A 21922-nucleotide genomic window follows, 5' to 3' on the forward strand; every position below is an offset into this window, starting at 1 on the left:
AGAAAATGTACAGGGATACTCCTCCCTTCAGGAGGTGGAAATTAATTGTCCTCCCCAGGGTGTGGGCTGGATTCTAAGAAGTAAAATATGGAATGGGAAAAAATAGTGACCTTTTAGTGGAGAAGCCTGGCAGTTCTCTCCTTAAGCAAGTGATCAATGTTAATATCAGCAGTGAGAGGTCGCATTGGTATCATGCCCTTCTCTGATAGGATGTGATGAGAAAGACACTTCACTTCTGTAGTATTCTCCCCTAAATTCCGGAATCCTAGTCTAATGAGGAGAAAACATCTAACAAACCCAAGTCCAGGGACATTTTACAAAATTCTCAAGTACTCCTCAAAACCACAAAGGTCATGGGAAACAAGTAAAGACTGAGAACCGGTCATAGACTTTAGATTAAAGAGACATGAAAACTAAATTCAATGTGGTAGGCTGGGTTGGATCCTGGCACTGAAAAAGGACATGGGCATAAAAAATCTCCAAATCTGAATTAAGTCTGAAGTTTAGTTAATAGTAATATGTCAATGTTAATTTTTTAGTTTAAATGCATGTACAATGTAAGATATTAATTTTAGGGGAAGCTGAGTGAAATGTGCATGAAAATGCTTTGGACAGCCTTTGCAAATGTTTCATAAATCTGAAATTATTCTAAAATAAAAGGTTTCCATTTTGAACTATAGATTGCATCATGATGAATTATGAACAAATCACTATTAATCATACAAGAGAGAAAGCTGTAGCTTCTTTAAAATGCATACTTGTTGCCTCCCCCCATATACAGTAAATCATATTTTTTTTCTAAGTGGAGCCAGTAATCTACATTTTACATGGTCTTTAAATTATACACACCAATATGTGAGAATTACTTTTGTAAAGCCCTGTGCCTTTTATAGGCCCCGAAGACTTTCAAAGAGATTAAAAACCACAGTAGTAATGGTATTATCCAAAGTAACCAAATTTGGGGAAAATTAAATTTCTGCATATACTAGATGGAGCCTGAGAACAGAATAATTCCCTTAGGTAACATGTACATACCTGGTGGGCCCACAGGATAATGAAGTCATGATAGAAGAGTAAAGAAAATACAAAGTTTGGTGACTGACAGAGAAAAAAAAAAAAAAAACTAGGAGTGAAAGCAACTTACTTGTGCAAACTGCCCTTCTTGAGTTGAAGAAAACTGACATCACTGTAGAGTGCAGAGAAATTACAACTGGCCTGTTCAGTCAAGAAGCACCAACTGCCTTAGTATGAAGTGTTATTCCAGAGTTGAATAGTGTGGCTGACAGGCAAAACCAACACCAACAAGCTAATAAAGAAATGTTCAAGCAAGTCAAAATGCTCTGAGTGGAGCAGCATGTAATGAATAAGCAAAGAAGGGAATGAGAACAAACAATGAACATCAATGTGATGAAGTGCATTGGTTTAATGGAGCCTAAGTATTCCCAGTTCTGACATCTTTGTGTGCCTCTGACTGCTCTTAGTTACCTACAACCTTTACTGCAGACTTAACTCAGGACGCCATTTTCATGCTCCAGCAGACTCAAGTTATCTGCAACCTTGCTGTCTCTTCTACCCACCCGCAGCACCTGCCAGCCTTTCTCAGATACCCAATCTTGTTCACTCTGATCCAACCGTCTTTGGAATTCTTTTGCTTTTATTAGCTCTTGCTAAGTTTACTTTCTGTGATGGTTAATTTTCTGTGTCGACATGGCTAGGCTATGGTGCCCAAATGTTTGGTCAAACAGTCTAGATGTTGCTGTGAAGGTATTTTTTGGGTGTGATTTAACATTTTATTTAGTAGATTTTGAGTAAATCAGATTTACCCTCCATAGGATGGGTGAGCATCATCCAATCAGTTGAAGGCTTTCAAGAAAAAGATAAAATTCTCCCAAGAAGATGGAATTCTCCCTCCAGACTGAAACACAGGAATCTCTTTGAGTTTCCAGCCATCGGAATCAGGACTGCAACATCAACTTTTGCCCGAATTTCTAACCCAAAACCAGCTCTACAGACTTCGGATTTGCCAACCCCCGCAGTCGTGTAAATGAATTCCTTTAAATTTCTCTCTCTCTCTCTCCCTATATATATATATATAATATATATATAAATTATATATATTATATATATTTATATATAGGATAATAGGAAATAGTTGAATATGTAGAATATAGAAATAATAGGATATATATATCCTATTATATAATATGTGTAATAGCATATATATATCCTATTATATAATATATGTAATAGGATATATATATCCTATTATATAATATATGTAATAGGATATATATTATATAATAAGAAATAATAGGATATATATTATGTATTATATTATATATCATGATATATATAATATATAATATAATACATAATATATATCCTATTATATATAATATATAATATATATCCTATTATATATAATATATAATATATATCCTATAATATATAATATATATCCTATAATATATAATATATAATATATATCCCATTATATATAATATATAATATATAATATATATCCTATTATTTCTATATTCTATGTATTCAACTATTTCCTATTATCCTATATATCACCCTCCTCTCGCTCTCTCTCTCTCTCTACATATATGTAAAATAATAGGAGATATGTATAACTCCTATTATTTTCTTATCTTTCTGGAGAAATCTGATTAATACACTATTCATTTTGATCATTTTTCTACCAGTAACAATGTACTTGTCTTATAATGAGATACATCGCAGCAATTTTACCACTGCTACACCCACTGATAGTTTTTCTCAGCAAGGTATAAAATATAGTTAAGGCCTAAGAAATAACATAGACTTAAAGATTTCCATTTTGTTCTTTGAATAAAAATGCATAGAAGAATTATTCCATACCTTGGCTGAATTATCAGAATCCCTTGTGGCACATCTTAAAAGTATATATGCCAAAACTCTGCCCTGAGCTTGCTCAATCAAAATTCCTCCCATTGATAATGATTCACAGCCAAGGGCTGAAATCCCTGGATACATAATAATTTTATCACAGTATCTCAGACAGGATATAGTCCAGCACTACTGATATTAATAAAGAACTTGAGGCAAAAAGAGAACAAATGAATTACACAAGTTCTCAAAAAGTAAAAATAAACAATGTCAGGCTAGTATTTTTATATTTCTAGAAGATTCATTCTATTTCCTTGTATAGATAAATTATAGAAAAATATGACAGTATTCCTGTCTCCTTGCATGCATATGTATCACGTGGTCCATTCAATTCACAAATATAAATAGAATGTAATATTTAGAAAATAATCGAGCAGACGCAGCTCTATTTTATAAGGTGGTTCAGCTACAAATGAAATTATCTAGCATATAATTAGAGGACAACAAATGGCTAAAATCTTGGCAATTTTGTGTATGGTTAAAGTAATAAAATTTTGAGGACAGGTAAATGTTACTGTGTCATATCCTCTGATTTAATCAAAAAACACTGGTCTCACTTTCCTATTGATGGAATTTTGGTAGATGCATTCAACAGGCTGTCATAAATCTTAGCTTATTTTCTAGTAGCTAGCAAAAAAAAATCCAGAATCACTTCATATCATGGATATGAATAATGTAGAATAATCAGTAATCTTGGTTGTCCACGAGTGCTGTCTTAATCTTATTCTTTGGCTTCAAATGCAACATTTGCATCTTTTACAGAATTCAAAATTTACAGAGTACTGTACACATACACACATGACCAGCTAAAAGCCATGTTCTCAATAGTGTCAACTTTACCTGGCTAATGTCCAACGTGTGACAAGCAGGCAAAAATATGCAATATTAGTATTATTTACAGACAGATTGTTACAATTTTAACCACAATTTTGAAATACGGGCTGTTAATTCTATGTTAAAACCACAGCTCTTAAAAATAACATGCATATATACACATATATTCATACCACAATTCACATAAAGGTCCAAAGTTTAGCTGGTTTTAATGTTAGTGATTAAAGCCTAATATGTATAGGCAAATGTGTGTACACAATACACGTGTGAACACACCACAGTTTTCTAAGATATTATTGAACCTGTAACAAAGTGTTGAGTTGTGATTTTATAAAAATAGTTCTATTATATTATTACCTTTGTGCTCATTTGACGCAACAGTACTCCTTCAAAGAGTCTGAAGGGTATTCTACATCAACCAGCTATGTAACAGCTTTATAATGCCAAGTGTCCTGTACAGAGGTTTACTCCAATGAACTGGCTTAATTTAGAATGTAATCTAACCAATTATATTTAATAGCATGGCTAGGAAAATCAGCCCCATAGCCTAAAAACCGGTGTCTCTGGGAAAAAAGGAAGTGGACTTTCCTTTTATGTTCTACCTCTTAGAAGGTATAGGAATCACAATATTCTAAGCAAAACCAGAGATATTCTCTACCTCTGATCCTTTCCATTGCTCCTTTTACATTTATAACAAATGAATAAGCTGAATGTGATTTTTCATTTTGTAGCTGCAGTCTCTGTAGACAAACTGATCAACTGAAATACTTACACTGATTTGATCAACATATTTATCAATGAATAAGGACTTAGGAAGTTATTTTCATGATTTGGACAATTGTGCACCTGGATTCATTTAGAAACTATTGTCTTTTTCTAAATGTTAGAGATGTTTAATGTGGGGAAGAAAAACTTAAGGAGGGAGACCCACATGGAGGAAATTGCATTTTTCTCTATAGCATAATTCAGGGATACATTGGATTAGAGGCCAGAGTGATGATTTGGAAGGAATTAAAAGCACTGATATTTGATAGAGACCTGGTGAACTAAGGAAGCAATTCTAAATAGATTATTTTGGATGTGGAACAGATATTTCCATTCATCATTGCAGTTGTTAGTCCTTGACAGTGATTTAAGGTCTGAGGAATGCTAAGCAATGTTACAATACCTGCACGTACATATGCCCTGCACAGTCGTATGCCCTGCTACCAGTAGCTGCTCTCAGCACAGCTTTCCTCTTTCACCCTAAGCCAAGGAATTTGCCATACATGCAGGCACTCAAAGTGAAGAGGGTTGCCTTTTAAGAGTTATTTTTCATAGTTCCCTTCTCAATTTTCAGTTTCAACAGCCTCTTCCCATTCAAATTGTCTGCGTTTGCCTCACCTTCCTTCTCAAACCACCAGTTCCTTTACAATACATCTTCAACTTAGGTTATATAAACAAATGCTAGGCTTTGTCTTTCCACACAAATTCCTCTTTGAGTATACCTATGCTGTATAAATTCATATTACTGCTTGAGTATACATATGCTGTATAAATTTGTATTACTGCTGTTCGTTTCAGGAATCACCTCTTTCCTGGCAGGAGAAAATCAATAGATAAGATTACTAATGAGAATGGAGTCCTACTGCCTCCAGCACTTAGCAGATTATTAATAAGCCTTTCCTCATGGATTGTTTGTCATGTAAGAAATCATAACTGAATAGCACCGTACACATAAGCAAAAGTGAAATGTTAATCATATTTCTACCTAAAGTGTATCATATTAATTCATATTAAAATAAATGAGGTTTAAAATCATATTGGCAGGAATCTACTAAAAGTAATATATGTTCTAGAAATTTGAAACTCCCTAAATAGACGTAACTGTCCTTAAATATTAAAAGACATACTGGGAAAATGGCAAAAGCCTTCAAGAAAACAAGTCAAAATCGTATTGTTTATTTTTCATGTATGAACAAGAATTGAAGAATGAAAAGCTCAGAAGGAAGGTAATAAATGTAAATAATACATAGGAAACATTTTACAAAACTTTTGTAAATTGTGCGTTTCACTGAGTTTTAACTTTAGCTGGTTAAAGTCCTTATCATATTTCTATGAAAGATGAAATCAACAAATAAACCATTGAGAATGTGGAAGAAAAGTTCAGAAAATTAAAAACTGAGAGGCCATTACTCATGTCAACTTATAAAAATAGTGATCACATTAAACATAACTTACTCTCTTAACATACTGGGTTAATATCGTAGTAGCTTATGCAATCATAGGGAAAGATTTTGCAAGGATTATCCTTTTCTCCTAGCATGTTAGGAAAAATTTACACTGGATTTTGGTGAAGCAAAATATGTACACTTTCAACCGAGATATTCTGGGTCTTTAGGCTAAGTGACATAATTACATCAAATCTATTTTTCCATAAAATTTACCACTATATGTAGGAGAAGGTATAAGAACTTCTGTAGCAATTTCTGTGTTTTTGACAATAGAAGTAAAAATAGCAAAGAAAATATTATTGAATATATTTTAATAATTTAAAGTAAATATATTAGCACATATTTTATAGATTATCAATTTACTAGCAACTAATATATTTATTCATCCTATATATAGGATCAGTTATATATATATATAGAGAGAGAGAGAGAGAATGGACATATATGTTTTCTTTTTTTAATTGTATTTATTTACTTTAAGTTCTGGAATACATGTGCTGAGCGTGCAGGTTTGTTACATACGTATACATGTGCCACGGTGATTTGCTGCACCTATCAACCCATCATCTAGGTTTTAAGCTACGCATGCATTAGGTATTTGTCCTAATGCTCTCCCTCACCTTTCCCCCCACCCTCCGACAGGCCCTGTTGTGTGATGTTCCCCTCCCTGTGTCCATGTGTTCTCATTGTTCAACTCCCACTTATGATTGAGAACATGCAGTGTTTGGTTTTCTGTTCCTGTGTTAGTTTGCTGAGGATAATGGTTTCCATCTTCATCCATACCCCTGCAAAGGACATGAATTCATTCTTTTTTATGGCTGCATAGTGTTCCATGATGTATATGTGCCATATTTTCTTTATACAGTCTATCACTGATGGGTATTTGGGTTGGTTCCAAGTATTTGCTATCGTAACTAGTGCTGCAATAAACATACATGTGCATGTGTCTTTATAGTAGAATGATTTATAATCCTTTGAGTATATACCCAGTAATGGGATCGCTGGGTCAAATGGTATTTCTGGTTCTAGATCCTTGAGGAATCACCACACTGTCTTCCACAATGGTAGAACTAGTTTACACTCCCACCAACAGTGTAAAAGCATTCTCATTTCTCCACATCCTCGCCATCAACTGTTGTTTCCAGACTTTTTAATGTTTGCCATTCTAACTGGCGTGAGATGGTATCTCATTGTGGTTTTGATTTGCATTTCTCTAATGACCATTGATAATGAGCTTGTTTTCCTGTTTGGTGGCTGCATAAATGTCTTCTTTGGAGAAGTGTCTGTTCATATCCTTCGCCCACTTTTCGATGGGGTTGTTTTTATCTTGTAAATTTGTTTAAGTTCCTTATAAATTCTGGATATTAGCCCTTTGTCAGATGGATTGATTGCAAAAATTTTCTCCCATTCTGTAGGTTGCCTGTTCACTCTGATGATAATTTCTTTTGCTGTGCAGAAGCTGTCTAGGTATTTAGATCCCATTTGTCAATTTTGGCTTTTGTAGCATCTGCTTTTGGTGTTTTAGTCATGAAGTCTTTGCCCATGCCTATGTCCTGAATGGTATTGCCTAGGTTTTCTTCTAGGGTTTTTATGGTTTTAGATTTTATGTTTAAGTCTTTAATCCATCTTGAGTTAATTTTTGTGTAAAGTGTAAGGAAGGGGTCCAGTTTCTGTTTTTTGCATATGGGTAGCCAGTTTTCCCAGCACCATTTATTAAATAGGGAATCCTTTCCCTGTTGCTTGTTTTTGTCAGATATATATATATATATTCTATTGGCAAAGAAAATGAACCAAAACAGGCTCTTGGGCCCATGAGATTAAAGCCAATGTCTGTTGCAATCATTTGGCATTTAGCACAAAGACTAACATACATTAAGTCCTCAAAAAATAATTATTGAATACCTGATGTGTTCATGCCATTAAAATTCAGTATTCTGTATCTATATTTGATAATCCCATAGATCTTTTCTTGTGTTACATCTAAATGAAAAATTACTCTAAGCATTTTCAGGATTATCTCAATCTCTTTACAGTTCAATACAGCCACAAAAATTCAGTGTTCTTATTTGGATGTGTGTTTTCAATCCTGTTAAGTGAGATTGCTGCCAGATGGCATTTCTTAGTGTAAAAATGAAGTTGTCTCATGTTCACCCGTGTAGTCATGTTGCCTTATTTCACCAGCTGCAAAGTGATGATTAGGAAAGGAATAATATATTAACAGAAGGAAACTGCAGCACCTTCAGTTACTGAAGTTCTTGAGACTCTTTATTGTAATTTATGAAAAAATCAAACTTCATCAGAATAAAGTATCACTTTACGTTTCACAACTTCATAAAAAAGAACTTGACTGGACAGTATTTAAAGGATGGCTTACATTTCCTGAAAGAAAAATTACATTATGAATCATTATGTAAAATAAGGTGTGTCAAACATTTCAGTAAAAAAGAGTGATCAAGAATGAAGATACTCCAAGTATATCAGGGTATATAGGCATGGCACAGTCAAAAGAAAACTTGCACCACAGAAACTAGATCTATTCTCAACGAGAAGTGATTGTGTTTAAGACAAAAATCACAATGTGAAATACAATAGAAATTTCTTAGTTTTTACTTTTACAGTTTTATTTCTAATATTTATAAATTGTTTATTTTACAAGTATAAAAACATACCTTTAAGCATACACATTTTTATACTAGTTTTATCTTAGTGAATATTTAATTAAAATTATAAGAATTTCTCACCATTGTCACTGATTCTTTTTTCTTCCAAAGGAAACACTGTTTAAATAAATAATCAACGTCCACTCCCACTCATTGTTTAAATTTGGAGAAATAATAAGACTAAAACTTTTAACAGGCTGATCAATCCTTTAAATAATATTTTTGAACCCTTACTATGTGGAATTGATCATTGAGCAAATTACACAGTTTTTGTCCTAGAGGAGTTCATGGTCCTGCAAAACTTTCCAAACTATGTAGGGAGGAATACAACTAAGAGTGTCACTGTCTGCTATTTACAAGTTGTGAGCTCAAAAGATGTGGAAACAATCTAAATGTCCATCAACAGAGGCATGGAAAAAGAAAACGTGGGATATACATACAATAAATTACCATTCAGCCTTTAAAAAGAAAAAATTCCACATATAGATGAACCTGGAAGACATTATGCCAAATGATTGCAACGGATTGTTAAGTGACATAAACCAGTAATGAAAAAGATAAACACTGCATGATTCCACTTATATGGGGTATCAAAAATAGTCAAACTCATAGAATCAAGGAATAGAATGATGGTTGCCAAGGGTTGGGGGAGAAGGCAACGGGGAGTTACTAATCCATAGATACAAGGTTTCCATTGATCAAGATGAATAAACTTTACCAGTGTGGTGGTACCCAGCTACTCGGGAGGCTGAGGCACGAGAGTCACTTGAACCTGCGGAGGTGGAGGGTGCAGTGAGCCAAGATGGGGCCACTGCACTCCAGCCTTGGCAACAGAGTGAAACTCTGTCTCAAAAACAAAAAACGAAAAAAACAAAACAAACAAAAAACCAAACGGGGGGAAACAAAGAAAAAAGAAAAAAATAAACTCTTAAGATCTGCAGCACATCATTGCACCTATCATACTCTACTGTCTATCATACTCTACTGTCTATCATACTCTACTGTGCACTAAAAAATATGTTAGAGTAGGTCTCATGTTAAGTGTTCATACCAGTAAAATTTTAAAAAGTGTGTTTTAGTATGTTACAAACGCTCTAATTCACAATTTATTTATCTGTAAGATATGGGTGATAATAATAAAAATTAATTCAGAATGTTTCTGTGATAATGAAATAATTAATATAGAGTGAACAGCCCAGAGACAGGTAATACTGGTTTTGGATTGATGCACCACGTTCACTACTCTCATTAAAAAGTGATTTTGTTTATTCATATGCATATATACACAGATGTGTAAATATATGCACACACATACACACACACACACACACACACACACACACACACAGAGAGAGAGAGAGAAAGAGATAAGCTGCCAAGTACTTATGGTCCACTTCCTTATGAGTACATCATGGCGTCTACTGCGTGTATTACTATAGACGCATTCAAAAGAAAACTTGCACCACAAGAAGGGATGATGCAGAACGTTGAATATTGCTCAGCTACAAAAAAATGAAAATACGAGGAATATTTAGAACAAGTTTTTATGTTAGTATCTATAAAAATATCTGGTAACTAATAGTTACTCAGTAGAAATGTATTGAATTCATAGATGAGAGCTAATCACTGATACTGAGCCAGAACGTGTTTTGTTTTATCAATTGTGTAACTGTTTTTTAAATGATGAAGATAAGTGAAAGTCCAAACAAAGAGTTTTCACAGATTATAATACTAAAAATTGTATCCGTTCACTCTGGACTTATTATGAATAATACTGTGAGTTAATTTTATATTTCAACTTCACTGGGTCTCAGAGTGCCCAAATACTTGGTCGAACACTATTCTGGCTGTGCCTTTGAGGATGAAGTAGGATGAGATTAGCATTTGAATCAGACTGAGTAAAGATGACTGCCCTCCCTAATGTGGGTGGGCTTCATTAAATCAACTGAAGTCCTACATGGAACACATCTCAGCCCCTGCGGAGCGCGACCCTCCCCCCAGAAGGGGTTCCACTGCCCACTTCCGGTCCTGTCACAGACCTAGCGACTCACAGCGGCCGCTGATCGCCTCGCTATGGCAGGTGCGCCAAAACTACCACCCCGACTGCGACGCCGCCGTCAACAGCCACGTCAACCTGGAGCTCCACGCCTCCTGTGTGTACCTGTCCATGGCCTTCTACTTAGACCGGGACGACGTGACCCTGGAGCGTTTCAGCCGTTGCTTCCTGAGCCAGTCGCACGAGAAGAGGGAGCACGCCCAGAAGCTGATGATGCTGCAGAACCTGCGCGGTGGCCGCATCTGCCTTCCTGACATCTGGAAACCAGAGCGTGAATACTGGGAGAGTGGGTTTGAGGCCACGGAGTGTGCCTTCCACCTGGAGGAGAGTGTCAACTACAGCCTCCTGGAGCTGCACTACCTGGCCATGGAGAAGGGTGACCCCCAGCTGTGCGACTTCCTGGAGAGCCACTTCCTGAACCAGCAGGTCAAGGCCATCAAAGAGCTGAGTGGCTACCTGAGCAACCTGTGCAAGATGTGGGCCACGGGAAACCGGCCTGGCAGAGTACCCGTTTGACAAGCTCACCCTGGGCCGCAGTGGGGAGGAGTCCTGAGCCCAGATGGGCCCCACAGCCACGGGGTGCCTTCACCGGGTTGGGCCGCCAGACAGGGTGGGCATGTTGCCCTTTCAGAACGTTATCTTCAGTTTTTTCCTTTCAGTTTTACCATTGTTGGCAATAAAGTTATCTGGTTTTCAAAGCAATAAAGGTGTCCAGTTGATGCATGCCTGCAAAACTCTCACTATTTAGGAATAAAGGCACATCCTCATGCAAGTTTAAAGTTGGTATCTAGCAGTCTCTCCACCCAGCCCTGCCCCATCTGCATGCAGCTCAGGATCTCCAAGGATGGAGGAGGAAGGTATTCCATGGGTCCCTGGAAAACACATTAGTCTTCCCTTTATAAACTACATGGATATATGGAGTGAGATGCAGTGGGATGGGCAGTCTTGGGCCCTGGTGTCTGGGGGTGTTTGGGCATCGTAAAGTGTGAAGCATGGTCCGGAATTCATCCCTGCCTCTGGGGAAGAAATGAAGGGAATGAGATTGGGCAGGGATTAAAATAAACAAAGAGGTCTTCATCTTGCCATGAAAACTTTTGTTTCTTAAATATGAAAATGTTAACATTTGTTGATTCTAGGTAGCAAGCTGGGGATCCTGGAAGATGGCATGACAGAGTACTCTCTGACAAACTCACCGTGAGTGACAGTGACTTAATGGGAATGGGCTGGTTTCTCCATAGACTTCATAGTAAATCCCTATAGTCACCATTGCTGGGCATCTGTACTATTTCTTCCAATAAAGTAGTTATATATACATATGTATTATAGTAAGTCCTCAGTTAATGTTGTTGATAGGTTTTTGGAAACTGCAACTTTACAAAGAAGAACTTGTAAGGAAACCCATTTTACCCTAGGCTAATTGATATAAACAAGAATTAAGTTTTATGGCATATTTCCCATCACAAAACATCACCAAACTTGTAAAGAAAGACCAAATTACTTCCAGTATTAAACATGGAAATAAATGTGAGTTATAAGTACATTTAAAAGATTAATAGAAACAAGTAAAATAATTATTTATCCATGTATTCCAGTTCAGGGGGAGAGTGGCTGGTGCATACCTGGGAAGCTTAGGGAGCAAGGCCGGAATCAGCCCTGGCCAGGATGCCATCTCATAGCAGGTCACTCTCTCTCTCTCTCTCTCTCTCACACACACACACACACACACACACACACACACACTCTTACACTGGGACAATGTAGACACCCCAACTCACCTAACGTGCACAACTTTAGGATGTGGGAGGAAACGGGAGTACACAGAGAAAATGAAAATGCATACAGACATGGGGAAAACGTGCACACTCCACACAGACAGTGGCCTCTCTGGAAATTGATTTTTTTCCTCATCAACGTTATAATGAAACAACGTTGAACAAATCAATGTTGAAGGAACGATATTCGAGTATACTTATATATGCATAGATTTAAATTTTGTTTATATGTATTTCTTATGTATTTATTTATATGCATTCATTCTACCAGCAGCAGGCTTCATTTTGAATCTCCAGACAAGATTCTGAATTTTTGCTTAGGAAGGCCACCTTTGTTCAAAGCAGTTCAGTGACTGTGTCATTGAAAATGATACATCTGCTTTCTAGATCTTTTTTGAGCCTGGTTTTATTTCTGTGCTCAGGTTTCATGTATCTAACTTCGATTTGGTTTTCTTTGCTTGCTACCAAAAGAAACTTAGCTAATAAATCTCATTATCAATACATCTTTATCAGGTTCTATTGTAATTACTTATAGTGGAGTGAATAGCTCCTCTGGGGTAGCAAATGGCATTTTTCACTTTATTCCTAATAGAGTATGCTGAAAGGAAAAAGCATGAAAAATGAAAAGGAAAAAATAGAAAAAATTGTCTCCATGAAAATAGAAGTGAATGCTGCTATCACAGCCACTCCTTATCACCTGGAAATGTGTTTCTATCATAATTTATGGGGTTTTAATTCCTTAAACCAGCTTTTCCTTTTTTTTTTTTTTTTTTTTTTGAGACAAGGTCTCACCCTGCCACCCAGGCTGGAGTGCAGTGGCACCATCACGATTCACTACAGCCTCGCCTCAGCCTCCTGAGTACCTGGGACTACCGGCCCACACCATCACACTTGGCTAATCTGTGTATTATTTGTAGAGATGTGGTTTTCCCATGTTGCCCAGGCTAGTCTCAAACTCCTGGGCTCAAGAGATCCTCCTGCCTCGACCTCCCAAAATGCTAGCATTACAGGCACTAGCCACTAAGCCCGGCCTTAAACCAGGTTTATTAGACTCTGTTCCCTATCATCATATTGCACAAAATAGCAATAGGTGTTCAGTGAAAAAATGGATTCGTGGCAATATTTTAAATATATTTGTATTTATATATAATACATAAATAATTATATATTTTGTATATATAAATATGTATAAATATTTATATATTAATATATATTAATGTATTTTATATATAAATATGTATAAATATTTATATAATATATTAATATATATTTATATATTTTATATATAAATATAAATTATATATATGCAGAACATATTTGTGTTTATTAAATTAGCAAATTTTTTTGCCTTTTTCAGTTTATATTTTTTACTCTAGGAATTTTCAGTCTTCAATATAAAAATATATTTTGTGAATTTACAACAGGAGGATAAAATATTCAGCATTTTCCCAACTTCCTAATCATGAGATGCTTTTTCTACCAAATTTTACAGAACAATACTCCAAAGAAAATAACTCGGTAAACAACATCAAAGAATCTCATGGCGTGTTATTCCAGAAGCATATACCTGGCAGCTTAACGGCTCTTTCACTGAGAAATCATTATGCAAAACTTGCTTTTGCTATGAAAATTCCAGCACAGTAACTTTCAAAGCAAAAAGTGGAATTCAAGCCCCTCAGCATGAGTGTGTGTAGATAACACACAGAACCATTTCGTTTCCTGATGGATTACTCCTAACACTATATTTCTTTTCTGTTATCCTCTAATTTTCATTTTTAAATGAATGGTTTCTAAGAATGATGACATTGATATTTATCTAATACTTAAAGTTGAGAGGTGGTTTAGTGCTCCCACATAGCTTATACTCCTTCCTTCCTCTACCTATATATTCATCTTATCAGCAGGAAAGTTCTCCCTTTTGATTTTCCAAGATTGCTCATTTTTGGTCAGTAATACATCCTTTGGACAAAAGCAGTCAGTGCCTTCACTCTTTTGGAAAACAAATACCTGTTTCTTTTCTCACCAAAGCATGCTGAAATTCCTCAAAATTCTGGCACTGAGCTATGAGGAAAAAAAAATAAGGCACATACGGCTTACAGTATTTTAATAATAAAGTCCTGGAATGTTAAATAAATATACAAGTAATGTGCAGCATCTTACAGTCCACCTCTTTCCTCCAGTAGAGATCATCAGCACTTTCTATGTCACTATTCAATTTTGGATGGACATCCTGTTGCAGTGCATTCCTCTCTAGGTTCAGTAAAGGACATGTTAAGCTTCTCTCCAGCCCTAAAATACATGTTGTAATTCTATAAATTGAAACTGCATTTTTCCGAAACAATATTGAGCATGAAGCGACACCTAACCATAAACTCTTGCAGCTGTTTTAATTTGAATGTATCCTCACAGCTACTTTTGGGTATACTTATAGTCTTATCATTCCAATGAATTTGATAAGGTACTTATTTTATTCCCAGGCAGACATTAACATAATACAGAACTATTATTTTCTAAATATGGAAAATATGTAATCATTTTTATAAATGATTATTTTATCCTAGAAAATAACAAGGTGATTAAAAATGCTTTTTCACAAGAGCAGTGTTTGAGTCCGGCCTATCTTACTAACCACAACTTTCATTTGTCTGCTGTTTGGCTGTTTAATTCGATTCAACAACATTTGTTCTTAATAAATGAGTTGGTGCTGGGGAGTCAAAGTTAAATGAGACATGGACTTGGCCCAGTTAAGTGAGATGTATTAGCAGTTTGCCAATTTTTAAAGAGTAAAACACACATCCAATGTGAGGTTATTTTAATGAACAATTAAATCAAGAGTGAATTTAGGAAGTGTTTTCATTTATAATTTTCCATTCAATGTTTATTAAAGAGGTAATGCTACACAATCATTCAATGAACTTTCACAAACAGTAATGAAATAATTTTTACAAGGTTTGTGGAAGAATATAGGCCAGTTACTCTTCATATCAAAACAGTGGACTCTAAACAAATCTAAAGCATCATCGTAATGACAATTATCTGAGTAATTTGTAGTATGGAAATAATGTATGAAGGAACTACCTATTCCTGATAATCAGGGGATGTTACCTAAGGGAGAGGGAGATTTTGAGCAATGACTCAACACAATGTAATAGATGAGATTTTGGCAAATAAGGAGATTACAAATTGGTTTACATATTTTATGATATTTTTGCCCTGAGACAAAGAATGCACTTGGAAGTGTGTTTTCCTCGTGTGGATCACACAGGAGTCTTCTAAGGGACTGGTTTAAAAATATGTTTTCAAAACTAGAAATAAGTTATTTCTACTGTGGATATGAATCTGCAAGAAATCTATTGGTAAAGGTAATCTAAAAAAAAATAGGGCTTCCTAAATGTCAGCTTTTTATACCAGAAAAAAATACAGGTACTAGTTAGTCTTTTACAGTATCATGACTTGCTTTCACTAATGAAAATAGCTCACAGTTATTGAGAGCTTGCCATGTATAAGGCACCAGCTTAAGTCATTTATATAAATTACCTCATTTCTGCCTCACAGCAACATAAAATGTGGTGCTATCGTTATACCCATTTTACAGATGATGACAGTGAACTCAGAGAAATTATATTAATTCCTAATGTCTCAAAACTAGTAAGTGGCAGAGGTGAAATTTATCTCAAGACATTTTAAAATTTGATTTATAATTTCTCCATTTCTCCATTGGTGATTCAGATGCTGCACACTGTGTAATTACCATGTATTTGTGAATTTTCTAAAATTCCTATTGTTATTTATTTCTACACTCATGCCATTGTCAGAAAAGATATTTAATGCCATTTCCATCTTCTTAAATTTGCTAAGACTTCTTTATGGCTTAACATTTTATTTATTCTGGAGGTATTCTCTATGTGCTTGAGAAGAATGTGTATTCTGCACAATGCAGTACATCTATTGGATGTACTGCCTTGTGTATATCTGCTAGGTCCATTTGGTCTAATGTGTAGCATGTGTCCAGTATTTGGTATTTATTTTCTTTCTTAAAGATTTGTCCATTGCTGAAAGTGGATATTGAATTCTCCTACTGTTATTGTGTTACAGTCTATCTCTCTCTTCATATCTATTAATATTTGTTTTATATATTTAGGTGGTCTGATGTTGGGTGCATATACATTTACAATTGGTATAGCCCCTTGATGAATTTACCCCTTTATCATGAATGACCTTCTTTCTCTCTGGAGGGAGTTTTTTACTTAAAACTATTTTTTTATACATATATGTAGCTATTTTTGTCTTTTGGTTTTTATTTACATGAATATATTTTTCCATCCCTTCGCTTTTATTCTATGTGGGTCCTTACAGGAGAAGTTAGTATCTTGTAGGCAGTGTGTGACTGGGTATTTTTTGTTGGCCATTCAGCCACTCTATGCCTTTTGATTGGAGAATTTAATCTCATTTACAATCAAGGTAATTATCAATATGTGAGGACTCACTGTTGTCATTTGTTTATTGTTTTCTGGCTGATTTGTAGACACTTCATTCTTTTTTTCCTCTATTGCTGTCTTTGCTTTGTGGTTACCACAAGGCTTACAAAAAACATCTTATAGTTTTAAAAGGCTACATTAAAAAAAGTTTTATTGTAAGTACAGGGATACATGTGCAAGTTTGTTATACAGGCAAACTTGTGTCACGGGAGTTTTTTGTACAGATTATTTCATCATCCAAGTACTAAGACTAGTACCTGGTAGTTATTTTTTCTGATCTTCTCCCTCCTCCCACACTCTGCCTTCAAGTAGGCCCCAGTGTTTGTTGTGCCCCTCTTGGTGTCCATGTGTTCTCATCCTTTAGCCCTCACTAAGTATTAGTATAATGGCCTCAAGCTCCATCCATGTTCCTTCAAAGGATATTATCTCATTCTTTTTTATGGCTGCATAGTATACCATGATGTATATTTAGCATATTTTGTTTATCCAGTCGTCCGTTGATAGACATTTAGGTTGATTCCATGTCCTTCCTATTGTAGATAGTGCTGCAGTCAACATTTACATGCATGCATCTTTACGGTAGAACGATTTATATTCCTTTGGGTATATACCCAGTAATGGGATAGCTGGGTTGAATGGTAGTTCAGTCTTCAGCTCTTTGAGGAAGTGCCACACTGCTTTCCACAATGGTTGAACTCATTTATGCTCTCACTAACAGTGTATAAGCATTCCCTTTTCTCCACAATTTCACCAGCATCTGTTATTTTTTGACTTTTTAGTAATAGCCATTCTGACTGGTGTGAGGTAGCATCTCATTATGGTTTTGATTTGCATTTCTGTAATGATCAGTGATATTGAGCTCCTTTTTATATACTTGTTGGCTGCATTTATGTCTTCTTTTGAAAAGTGTCTGTTCTTATCCTTTGCCCATTTTTAATGGGTCTGTTTCATTTTTTTCTTGTAAATTTGTTTAAGTTCCTTACAGATGCTAGATATTACACTTTTGCCAGATGCATAGTTTGCAAATATTTTCTTGAATTCTGTATGTTGCCTGTTTATTCTATTGAGAGTTTCCCTTGCTGTGAAGAAACTCTTTAGTCTAATAAGATCTGATTTATCAGTATTTGTTTTTGTTGCAATTGGTATTGGTGTCTTTATCATGACATCTTTGCCAGTTTCTAATTCCAGACTGGTATTGCATAGGTTGTCTTGCAGGGTTTTTATAGTTTGGGGATTTTCTTTAAGTCTTTAATCCATCTTGTGGATTTTTTAATATAGTGTGTAGTGTAAGGAATTGTGTGTGTGTGTGTGTGTGTGTGTAATGGGTTCAGTGTCAATCATCTGCATATGGTTAGCCAGTTATCCCAGCACCATTTATTAAATAGGGTGTTGTTTCCTCATTGTTTGTTTTGTCTGCTTTATGGAAGATCAGATGTATGTAAGTTTGCAGCATTATTTCTTTTTTATGTAGCATAAGGAATGGGTCCAGTGTCAATAATCGGCATAGGTCTAGCCCGTTATCTCAGCACCATTTATTAAATAGGGTGTTGTTTCCTCATTGTTTGTTTTGTCTGCTTTGTGGAAGATCAGATGTATGTAGGTTTGCAGCATTATTTCTGGGCTCTCTATTCTGTTCCTTTGTTCTATGTGTCTGTGTTTATGCCAGTACCATGTTCTTTTAGTTAATGTAGCCCTGGAGTATAGTTTGAAGTAAGGTAACATGATATTTCCAGCTTTGTTTCTTTTGCTTAGGATTTCTTTGGCTAATTGGGCTCTTTTGTGGTTCCATATGAATTTTAAAATGGTTTTTTTATAGTTTTATAAATGTACTTTTAGGAATAACATAGATTCTGTAAATTGCTTTGGGCAGTATGGCCATTTTAACAATATTTATTCTTCCTATCCATGAGCATCAAATGTTTTTCCATGGTTTTGTCACCCCTGATATCTTTGAGCAGTGTTTTGTAATTCTCAGAGTGGAGATCTTTCACATCCACTGTTAGCTGTATTTGTAGGTATTTTATTCTTTTTGTGGAATTGTGAATTGGATTTTATTCCTGATTTGGCTCTGAGCTTGGCTATTGTTGGTGTATAGGAATGCTAGTAATTTATGTACAGTGATTTTGTATCCTGAAACTTTGCTGAAGTTGTTTATCAGCTTAAGGAACTTTTGGTCCAAAGCTATGAGGTTTTTACATATAGAATCATGTCATCTCTAAACTGGGATAGTTTGACTTCCTGTCTTCCTTTTTGGATGACTTTTATTTCTTTCTCTTGCCTGATTGCTCTGGACAGAACTTGTAATACTACGTTGAATAAGAGTGATGAGAGAGGGCATTCTTGTCTTGTGCCAGTTCTCAAGGATAATGCTTCCAGCTTTTGACCATTGAGTCTGATGTTGGCTATGGGTTTGTCATAGACGGCTCTTATTATTTTGAGGTTTGTTCCTTGAATGCCTAGTTCTCTGAGAGTCCTTAACATGAAGACATTTTGAATTTTGTTGAAAGCCCTTTCTGCATCTATTAAGATGATCACATGTTTTTTGTCTTTTGTTCTATTTATGTGATAAGTCACATTTATTGATTTACATATGTTGTAACAATCTTGAATCCCAGGGATAAAGCCTGCTTGATCATGGTGGTGCTTTTTGATGTGCTGCTGTGTTTGGTTTGCGGTATTTTGTTGAGGATTTAGCATAAAAGTTCATCAAGGATATTGGCCTGAAGTTTTCTTTCTTTATTGTGTCTCTGCCAGGTTTTGGTATCATGATGATGCTGGTCTCATAGAATGAGTTGGGGAGGAATTCCTTCCACTCAATTTTTCAGAATAGTTTCCATAAGAATGGTACAATCTCTTCATCATACATCTGGTAGAACTGGCTATGAATCCATCTGGTCCTGGGCTTTGTGGGGTTGGTAGGGTATTTATTAGTGATTCAATCTTGTTGCTCATTTTTGGTATGTTCAGGGATTCAATTTCTTCTTGGTTCAGTCTTGGGAGAGTGTATTTCTTCTAGATTTTCTAGTTTGTGTACATAGAGGTGTTCTAACTAGTATCTGATGATGACTTGTATTAACATATTTCTATGGAGTCAGTGGTAACATCCTTTTTGTCTTTTCTAATCATGTTTATTTGGATTTTCTATCTTTTCTTCTTTATTAATCTAGGTAGCAGCCTATCGTATTTTTTTTCAAATATTCAGCTCCTGGCTTCTTTGATCTTTTTAATGGTTTTCTGTCTCTCAATCTCCTTCAGTTCAGCTCTGATTCTGGTTATTTCTTGTCTTCTGCTAGCTTTGGGGTTGTTTTGCTCTTGTTCCTTTCAGTTGTAATGTTAGGTTGTTAATTTGAGATCTTTCTAATGTTTTAATGTGGATGTTCAGTGCAATATATTTCCTTCTTAGCACTGCCTTAGCTGTGTCTCAGAGATTCTGCTATGTTGTCTTTGTTCTCATTCGTTTCACAGAACTTCTTAATTTCTGCCCTAATTTCATTATTTACCCAAAAGTGTTTCATGAGATGCTTGTTGAATTTCCATTTAATTGTAAGGTTTTCAGCAATTTTCTCAGTCTGGATTTCTATTTTTATTGTTTGTTGTCCAAGAAAGTGTTTGGTATGATTTCAGTTCTTTTTTATTTGCTGAGGATTGCTTTATCTCTGATTGTGTGGTTGATTTTAGAGCATGTACCATGTAGCAATGATGTATATTCGTTGTTTTGGGGTGGAGATCTTCATAAACCTCTATCAGGTCCATTTGGTCCAGTATATAATTTGAATTATACTTCTGTCATTTCAGTCATCTCAGCTCAGTTAAGAACCCTTCCTATAGAACTAGTGTTGTTTGGAGAATAGAAGGCACTCTGACTTTTTGAGTTGTTAGAGTTCTTGTACTGGTACTTTCTCATCTTTGTGGACTGATGTTCCTTCAGTCTTTAAAGTTGCTGTCCTTTTGTTTTTGTTCTATTCCTTTATCCTATTTGATTCCCTTGGGAGTTTGGTAGTGGTATAATGTGGGTTCAGTCAACTGGCTTTAATTCCGAAAGATTTTAGTCGTGGGGTGAGGCTCGACTCAGGAATCCTGGGCTGCATGCCCTAACTCTGGGTGAATGTTACCAATCCTGGATTTCTTCTCTGGCCCCTCAAAGTTGGGAAGCTGTGCTAGAGGGACTGAGGTGCTCCCAGGCTGCTGGTCACAACACTCCAATGGGTAGTGCCACCCAAAGCACTTAGTAGGGAGGTGGCAGCAGTACCAGTTTTTGTTTGCTCATGCCAGTGACAGTGCAGCAGGATACTGGCCTCTGTGCAGATTTTCACAGTAGTGGTTGGTGTTAGCATGGCACAGCAGGGCGTGGTGCCCCCTACTAGTGTCTGTGTGAGCATCTGCGCCTGTGGTGGTGTTAGCATGAGGGTGGGGTTCTCGTGGGCTCAGGGCTGTGTGCGCCCTCTGTTCACCGTCACACGGGTGGCTGTGGCTGTGGTTGCTCAGGGTGAGGGTGGGTCCGCTGGTCTCCATGCCTAGTTTTGCACTAGTGGCAGTGTTGGCACAGGGGCTAGGTGCTGGCAAGGGTGAGGCTGGTAGATTCCATGCCCAAGAATGCTCCTACAGCGATAACAGTGCAGCGAGGGTGGGGAGCAGAACGCACTAACACTGGTAGCTGTGGCACAGCGGAGTGCACATGCACACATGTGCTTGCAGGGAAGGGAAGACCAGGTCCTTTTGGACACATGTGCACTGGCAAAGCGATTTGGGGGTGGTTGTGGGCAAGTGCATACAGGCAAATTGCCACAGGGGAGGCTGCAGTGCAGGAAGTGCTGACTGGCTGGTGTGTGTCCTCAGGTGCTGCTCTGTTGGAGCTCTCTGTCTGTGAGGTGCATTCTACCAGCACAGGAGCTATGATGTGGGACCCCAGGAGGTCCTCCTCCCCTGGGCACCTGAGACTGCACAGCAAGCAGGTATGGCCTGGCTAGGACTCCCGGGA

The 21922-nt window shown here is 36.4% G+C and overlaps 1 pseudogene; it reads left to right on the forward strand.

The window, feature by feature from the left end:
* Nucleotides 1-10413: 10413 nt before the first annotated feature.
* Nucleotides 10414-11278, forward strand: LOC100450585 (ferritin heavy chain-like; annotated as a pseudogene).
* The last annotated feature ends 10644 nt before the right edge of the window (nucleotides 11279-21922 follow it).

Source organism: Pongo abelii, chromosome X, assembly GCF_028885655.2.
Source record: "Pongo abelii isolate AG06213 chromosome X, NHGRI_mPonAbe1-v2.0_pri, whole genome shotgun sequence".
NCBI classification, from domain to species: Eukaryota; Metazoa; Chordata; class Mammalia; order Primates; family Hominidae; genus Pongo; species Pongo abelii.